Here is an 8,966-nt window from a genome sequence, read left to right on the forward strand (position 1 = left end):
TTGAGACAATAAATATTCTTTTAGTTTTCTCTTAAAGATATTTACGCTTAATGAATTTTTTATGTGTGACAGGGTGCTATTCCATATTTTGGGACCTTTATACATTAGAGAGTGTTGGTAGAGAGTTAAGGTATGATGGGGAATCTGTAGAGAATGCCTGTAGCGTGTGGAGTGGTTATAAGTTAGGGTCAGGGTATTGTTGTTGTTGGAATTTATCAATTTGAACATGTATGATGCAATAGAGAAGTTTGATAAGTCAGAGAGTTGAAGGATTTTCATAGATTTAAAGAGTGGAGGTGTGTGTTGGAGGAAGTCACTATTAGTCATGATTCTAATAATTTTCTTGTGGAGGATGTTTAGATTTTGTAGATGACATGGGTAGGTAGTGGACCAAATTGGATTACAGTAGGTTAAGTGTGGGTATATATGGGCATAATACATGATTTTCATAATTTCCACTGGAACAAAGTTTTTTATTTTCAGCAATAGAGCTATTGATCTAGATAATTTTAGGCAAAGGTTTGATATGTGATATTTAAAGATAAGATTATTGTCAAATGTGACTCCAAGAAATTTTGTCTTAGAAACTTGCGTGATATCTTTATCTAATATGGTAAGTCTAGGTAAGGGTTGGTATTTGGTGGTGGTATTTGTAAATAACATGTAGAAAGTTTTAGCTGTGTTGATTATTAGGTGATTTGCAAGACACCATTCAGAAAAGGCAGACAATTCTAGGTTGGCTCTGTAGATTAGGTCAGTGGGATTATCACCAATCATGTACAAGGTGGAGTCATCAGCAAACTGTATAGTGTTGAAAGCAGTAGAGGCATTGCTGATATCGTTGATATATATCAGGAAAAGAATAGGGCCTAAGATGCTACCTTGTGGCACGCCAAGATGTATAGGTTTGATGGTTGATTTAGAGTTATTGTAGGATGTAAAATGAGATCGGCCAGTTAAATATGATTTGAACCAATTTTCCACACAACCGCGAATACCATAGTGACGTAATTTGTCTATTAGAATGTTTGGGTCAACTGTGTCAAAAGCTTTGCTGAAATCAATGAAAATGGATATTATAGACTTATGTTTATTCAAGGCATCGTGTAGGTCAGAGGTAAACACATTTATAGCGTCAAAAGTATTTAGTCCGGGGCGGAAAATAAGTAATAAAATTGAAGAGGATGTATGAATGTAATATAAATATCCTGGAAGGATATATAAACTAGAAGGAGGAAGAGAGAAGTGGATATATATATATATATATATATATATATATATATATATATATATATATATATATATATATATATATATATATATATATATATATATATATATATATATATATATATATATATATATATATATATATACCAATAATTGAATACTAGAAGTAATGATAATCTCCAGTTGGCCATTTATTTATTTCCCTTAGTTTGTTTTCGCCCTTGATCTTTGTGCAGAGAGAGAGAGATAGAGAGAGAGAGAGAGAGATCTGCTGTCTGTGTTTACATTTCGTGGTCGGTAGTTGACATTTCGCTCGCTGTAGATTTGCGTGTTTTTCATGTATTTTCCGGTCTCTAACGCCGCCAATACAGTGGCGGCAGGCAGTGTGTGTGTGTGTGTGTGTGTGTGTGCGCGCGACAAAGAGAGACGGACAGAGAGAAGGGGGGATGAACATAAGGGCAGGAGGAGTATTTTGGTCAGCACTGGTTAGTCTTACCCCATACACACACACACACACACACACACAAACACTAGTGACCAGTGTTTCCATATTCCCTGGAGCTTCCTCCTGCATTAAACACCACCAAGCATCATCAAAGAGACACGACTACTTAATGACAGTGATGGAAGCTGAATGTTTTCCTCGGCATTGGTCAGTCTTAACACACACACACACACACACACACACACACAGACACTAGTGACCAGTGCTTCCATATTCCCTGCAGCTTCCTCCTGCATCAAACACCACCAAGCATCACTAGAGAGACACGGCTACTTAATGTAATGTGAGTACAGCAATGACTGCCTCGGTTAACATCACCGCCTACACCATAACACTCAACCCTTCCTCCTCCCTCCAGTAGCGTCTTTCAGTTCTTCATTATTATTCGTTATTAGGGTACTTTTTGAGATTATCGATTTATATTTTACTTATGTTTATATCTGAGTCGCGATATAGCTTGAAATTTAGTAAAAAATAATGAAGGATCGTCAAAATGACATCTGCGGTAGACATAGGTCGTCCCTACTCAGCCATTATTTGCTTTATTTCTCACGTATTGTAAGCCAAACATGTCACAAAATGTAGCCTCAGTTCGAATTTTCATGTCCGCCTGTGAGGTATATCGCCATTGCCTGGCTTTAGTGTGATAACAGAGTAATTAAGGCAAATTAGCGGCCGCCATGTTTGATCTCTACAGGCCCCAGCCTGCTCTTCGGTTCCAATATATTTTCGTTTTCCTTAACTCTTTAAGTTCGGTTTCTAAGTAATTTTTTATGGTTTGTATAAATGTTTCGTTGCTTATGAAGTGGTTTTGAGGCTTTTGTTAAGGAAATGTGTTGTATTTGCTGTTGTTTATAACGTAACTATAGGCCTGTTTTTGGGCTGAATTTTACGGAACCCCATTGTTGGCTTTTTTATTCGAGGCTATAATGAAGTTCTTTATACTTTAAAAAATCGCTTATGATTTTTAAACTGGTTTGCCGTCCTGTTGAGTTAAATATGTGGACTTTAAAATGATTTGTGGTCCTGTTAAAAGTCGAAATGTTGACATTTTTTATTTCCTTATTTCCTTATTTGAGCTTTTAAGTAACTCTAGGTTATTTGAAAAAATAGTTCAGATTTTTTAAAGTGCTTTGCATTGCTATTAAGTTAAAATGGGTGGACTTTTCAATGTTTTTTATTCGTGTTTAGGTTCCAACACTTTTTTTTACAGATTTATTTTTCATTCGTTTACTTCTGGTTCTAGATAAGTTTTAATTGATTGAAAAGATAGTTCATATTTTTAAAGTGTTTTTATTTCTGTTAAGTGAAAAAATAGGTAGACTTTTCAATGGTTTTAATGGGGTCAAATGTTCCAACGTTTTTTTCATAATTCATATTGATATTTCTTTCATACTACTGAGGCTGGAGATGTTATAATATTATGAATATTTATTAAAGTAATTATCAAGTCAGAATATATAATGCATTCCAACCTAGCTCCATTTTTTCTATGGGTCAATTTTAAAATGAAATACGTTACGCACGTATCCTGGCGTGACGTCACGACCTCAGGTGTGACGTCATCAGGGGGCCAGGGGGGGGTTCTCTGCCACAGACCCTTATCTTCAATATTTCGAGTAATTTCTAGTATTTTTGACGTTTTTCCGTGTGTTTCTTAACTCAGGCATGTAGATAGTAGTTGTAGGAGGAAGAAAAAAGGATAAATAGGGAAGGAGGACGAAAAACAAAGGAGAAATGAAGGAGGCAAAACAGGGAAATCCTAAGACAACAATATTTAGCTTAGTTTTCTATGCTGCCCTTTCTTTCTTTGTAATATTTTCTTTGCTTGAGAGTGTCAGACTTTTTAATGTGTTTGGATGCGTTTTTTAGGTGATTGAGTGTGTTTGGCGTGTTTTGGGTGCATTTTGGTTTGTTCGGGTTTGTTTTGTAGGTGTTTGAATATGTTCGTGGGTGTATTTTTTGTGTGTTTGGAGGTGTTTTGAGTGTGTTCTGGTGGTTTTAGGGTATTTTGGAATGTTTTAGATGATCTTGGCTGCCCTTTAAAGTGATTTTGGGTGTTTTGAGTGTGTTTTGGGGTGAGCTAGGGAGGCAGGAAGAAATGGTTAGGTCAGGTTGTGGGCTGGTTAGGGATTATTTGGGTGTGGTTTGAGGTTAACTGAGGTATTTTGAGACTGGTTAGCATTTTTTATGTGTGTGTTGGGGTGTTTTGTGTGTGTTTGCATGTGTTTTAGGATGTTTGGAGTGGTGTTTGGGGGTGTTTTTGTGTTGGGAATGTAGTGGATAGAGGTGTTGCAGCGCTTGTAGGACAGCTCCAGGACCACCTTGTTATGTCTCTAGGTAAGTACATGCTGATCTTTTTTTATAGTATTTATTTTTTTTTTTTATTTATTTATTTAATTTTTGTCTTTTTTTTTTATTTTATTGTTTTCATTCTCTTTTATTTATTGAAGCCCACTATATATTCCATTTTTTTTTTCTTTGCCTTATTTATGAATTTTCTTTAACTTTTTGCTTTTTTATTTTGCTCAGTTTTATTTTACTGCACATATTTATTTAATTTCATTTTAATTAATGTGTCAAACTCCAACAGCAGCCCTTCCAGAAACATGATACCTCCATTTATTTATTCTATTACATTTATCTTTTTGTTATTTTATTTCTTACATTACATTTATTTCTTGATTTACTCTTCTGCAACTATAACCATTAGTAACCACCACTATCACCACCACAGGAGATTGTGCAGCTGGTGAGGGATCAAGGGGAGATGGTGTCCATGATTCACAGGTCAAGACAGAGAAGGGGCGGGTGAACCTGCAGGAGGCCAGGGTCAACATGCAAAAGGTGCTGAAGAAGGTTATCTTTGGCATCATCCTCGGGGTCGTCCTGCTCATTGTTGTCCTCTTCATCATCTTTGTATGTGAATGTTAGGTTAGGTTGAGGTAGTGTGTGTATTTGTTTAGAGAGTGTGTGTGTGTGTGTGTGTGTGTGTGTGTGTGTGTGTGTGTGTGTGTTTTTCCTGTCTGTGCTTTTCACAGAATTCAGAATTAAGTGTGTGTGTGTGTGTGTGTGTGTGTGTGTGTGTGTTTTCCTATTAGTGCTTTTTACAGGATTTAGAATTTAGTGTGTGTGTGTGTGTGTGTGTGTGTGCTTTCCTTTTATGCTTCTTACAAAATTTAGAATTAAGTGTAGGTGTGTGTGAGTGTGTGTGTGTGAGTGTCTGTGTGTATATGTGTGTTTCGTGTCCATGCTTTTTACATAATTCATAATTAAGTGTGTGTGTGTTTGTTTTTCCTGTCTATTCTTTTCACAGAATTCAAAATTAAGTGTGTGTCTGTTTGAGCATGTTGTGTGTGTGTGTGTGTGTGTGTGTGTGTGTGTGTGTGTGTGTGTGTGTGTGTGTGTGTGTGTGTGTGTGTGTGTGAGTTTCCTCTCTAATCTTTTTACAAAATTCAGAATTAAGTATGTGTGTGTGTGTGTGTGTGTGTGTGTGTGTGTGTGTGTGTGTGTCTGTCTGTGTGTTTCCTGTCCATGCTTTTTACATAATTCAGAATTAAGTGTGTGTGTGTGTGTGTTTGTTTTTCCTGTCTATGGTTTTCACAGAATTCAGAATAAAGTGGGCACACTTAATATCTACTTAATACTGAAATGTAAAACAACACTAAACTAAAAATCTAATTGAAGAAAATGTAAAAAAAAAAAAAAAAATAGCAATAACAAAAGATTTAGGGATAAATGACTTTGCAAGAACAGGAAGGAAAGGAGAAAAATCATAATTATACATGAGAAATAGAGAAAATTGAAGTGGAATCTGATTATAAACAAGCAAATATTAGTTTTGAGAATAATTAAACAAACAGAAATAAATATGTATATATACTAGAGGTTATAAACTATTTTAGTTACAGAGGATATGAACTTTTTGGTTACAATACCAAGAAACAAAATAATTGATATTGATAAAAATTGATTGAAGTACAAGATGTGTCAGTATTGAGACAATAAATATTCTTTTAGTTTTCTCTTAAAGATATTTACGCTTAATGAATTTTTTATGTGTGACAGGGTGCTATTCCATATTTTGGGACCTTTATACATTAGAGAGTGTTGGTAGAGAGTTAAGGTATGATGGGGAATCTGTAGAGAATGCCTGTAGCGTGTGGAGTGGTTATGAGTTAGGGTCAGGGTATTGTTGTTGTTGGAATTTATCAATTTGAACATGTATGATGCAATAGAGAAGTTTGATAAGTCAGAGAGTTGAAGGATTTTCATAGATTTAAAGAGTGGAGGTGTGTGTTGGAGGAAGTCACTATTAGTCATGATTCTAATAATTTTCTTGTGGAGGATGTTTAGATTTTGTAGATGACATGGGTAGGTAGTGGACCAAATTGGATTACAGTAGGTTAAGTGTGGGTATATATGGGCATAATACATGATTTTCATAATTTCCACTGGAACAAAGTTTTTTATTTTCAGCAATAGAGCTATTGATCTAGATAATTTTAGGCAAAGGTTTGATATGTGATATTTAAAGATAAGATTATTGTCAAATGTGACTCCAAGAAATTTTGTCTTAGAAACTTGCGTGATATCTTTATCTAATATGGTAAGTCTAGGTAAGGGTTGGTATTTGGTGGTGGTATTTGTAAATAACATGTAGAAAGTTTTAGCTGTGTTGATTATTAGGTGATTTGCAAGACACCATTCAGAAAAGGCAGACAATTCTAGGTTGGCTCTGTAGATTAGGTCAGTGGGATTATCACCAATCATGTACAAGGTGGAGTCATCAGCAAACTGTATAGTGTTGAAAGCAGTAGAGGCATTGCTGATATCGTTGATATATATCAGGAAAAGAATAGGGCCTAAGATGCTACTTTGTGGCACGCCAAGATGTATAGGTTTGATGGTTGATTTAGAGTTATTGTAGGATGTAAAATGAGATCGGCCAGTTAAATATGATTTGAACCAATTTTCCACACAACCGCGAATACCATAGTGACGTAATTTGTCTATTAGAATGTTTGGGTCAACTGTGTCAAAAGCTTTGCTGAAATCAATGAAAATGGATATTATAGACTTATGTTTATTCAAGGCATCGTGTAGGTCAGAGGTAAACACATTTATAGCGTCAAAAGTATTTAGTCCGGGGCGGAAAATAAGTAATAAAATTGAAGAGGATGTATGAATGTAATATAAATATCCTGGAAGGATATATAAACTAGAAGGAGGAAGAGAGAAGTGGATATATATATATATATATATATATATATATATATATATATATATATATATATATACCAATAATTGAATACTAGAAGTAATGATAATCTCCAGTTGGCCATTTATTTATTTCCCTTAGTTTGTTTTCGCCCTTGATCTTTGTGCAGAGAGAGAGAGATAGAGAGAGAGAGAGAGAGATCTGCTGTCTGTGTTTACATTTCGTGGTCGGTAGTTGACATTTCGCTCGCTGTAGATTTGCGTGTTTTTCATGTATTTTCCGGTCTCTAATGCCGCCAATACAGTGGCGGCAGGCAGTGTGTGTGTGTGTGTGTGTGTGTGCGCGACAAAGAGAGACGGACAGAGAGAAGGGGGGATGAACATAAGGGCAGGAGGAGTATTTTGGTCAGCACTGGTCAGTCTTGCCCCATACACACACACACACACACACACACACTAGTGACCAGTGTTTCCATATTCCCTGGAGCTTCCTCCTGCATTAAACACCACCAAGCATCATCAAAGAGACACGACTGCTTAATGACAGTGATGGAAGCAGAATGTTTTCCTCGGCATTGGTCAGTCTTAACACACACACACACACACACACACAGACACTAGTGACCAGTGCTTCCATATTCCCTGCAGCTTCCTCCTGCATCAAACACCACCAAGCATCACTAGAGAGACACGGCTACTTAATGTAATGTGAGTACAGCAATGACTGCCTCGGTTAACATCACCGCCTACACCATAACACTCAACCCTTCCTCCTCCCTCCAGTAGCGTCTTTCAGTTCTTCATTATTATTCGTTATTAGGGTACTTTTTGAGATTTTCGATTTATATTTTACTTATGTTTATATCTGAGTCGCGATATAGCTTGAAATTTAGTAAAAAATAATGAAGGATCGTCAAAATGACATCTGCGGTAGACATAGGTCGTCCCTACTCAGCCATTATTTGCTTTATTTCTCACGTATTGTAAGCCAAACATGTCACAAAATGTAGCCTCAGTTCGAATTTTCATGTCCGCCTGTGAGGTATATCGCCATTGCCTGGCTTTAGTGTGATAACAGAGTAATTAAGGCAAATTAGCGGCCGCCATGTTTGATCTCTACAGGCCCCAGCCTGCTCTTCGGTTCCAATATATTTTCGTTTTCCTTAACTCTTTAAGTTCGGTTTCTAAGTAATTTTTTATGGTTTGTATAAATGTTTCGTTGCTTATGAAGTGGTTTTGAGGCTTTTGTTAAGGAAATGTGTTGTATTTGCTGTTGTTTATAACGTAACTATAGGCCTGTTTTTGGGCTGAATTTTACGGAACCCCATTGTTGGCTTTTTTATTCGAGGCTATAATGAAGTTCTTTATACTTTAAAAAATCGCTTATGATTTTTAAACTGGTTTGCCGTCCTGTTGAGTTAAATATGTGGACTTTAAAATGATTTGTGGTCCTGTTAAAAGTCGAAATGTTGACATTTTTTATTTCCTTATTTCCTTATTTGAGCTTTTAAGTAACTCTAGGTTATTTGAAAAAAATAGTTCAGATTTTTTAAAGTGCTTTGCATTGCTATTAAGTTAAAATGGGTGGACTTTTCAATGTTTTTTATTCGTGTTTAGGTTCCAACACTTTTTTTTACAGATTTATTTTTCATTCGTTTACTTCTGGTTCTAGGTAAGTTTTAATTGATTGAAAAGATAGTTCATATTTTTAAAGTGTTTTTATTTCTGTTAAGTGAAAAAATAGGTAGACTTTTCAATGGTTTTAATGGGGTCAAATGTTCCAACGTTTTTTTCATAATTCATATTGATATTTCTTTCATACTACTGAGGCTGGAGATGTTATAATATTATGAATATTTATTAAAGTAATTATCAAGTCAGAATATATAATGCATTCCAACCTAGCTCCATTTTTTCTATGGGTCAATTTTAAAATGAAATACGTTACGCACGTATCCTGGCGTGACGTCACGACCTCAGGTGTGACGTCATCAGGGGGCCAGGGGGGGTC

At 35.7% G+C, this 8,966-nt stretch overlaps 1 protein-coding gene across 5 annotated transcripts in view; it reads left to right on the forward strand.

Annotated features, from left to right (window-relative positions):
- The first annotated feature begins 1,474 nt into the window (after window positions 1-1,474).
- The window catches only part of LOC135110349 (uncharacterized), an 18,108-nt gene continuing 10,616 nt past the window's right edge, over window positions 1,475-8,966 (forward strand). For 2 of the 5 annotated variants that reach the window (XR_010273204.1, XR_010273205.1), the window contains exon 1: window positions 7,140-8,966. This exon is cut by the window's right edge and continues 30 nt beyond it. The gene's annotated coding sequence lies outside the window, so the exon portion shown is untranslated. Of the gene's footprint in view, window positions 3,355-7,139 lie in introns of those variants that run through there. The other 3 variants (XR_010273208.1, XR_010273207.1, XR_010273209.1) reach the window with 3 other exon arrangements.

This window comes from Scylla paramamosain, chromosome 20 (genome assembly GCF_035594125.1).
Source record: "Scylla paramamosain isolate STU-SP2022 chromosome 20, ASM3559412v1, whole genome shotgun sequence".
NCBI classification, from domain to species: Eukaryota; Metazoa; Arthropoda; class Malacostraca; order Decapoda; family Portunidae; genus Scylla; species Scylla paramamosain.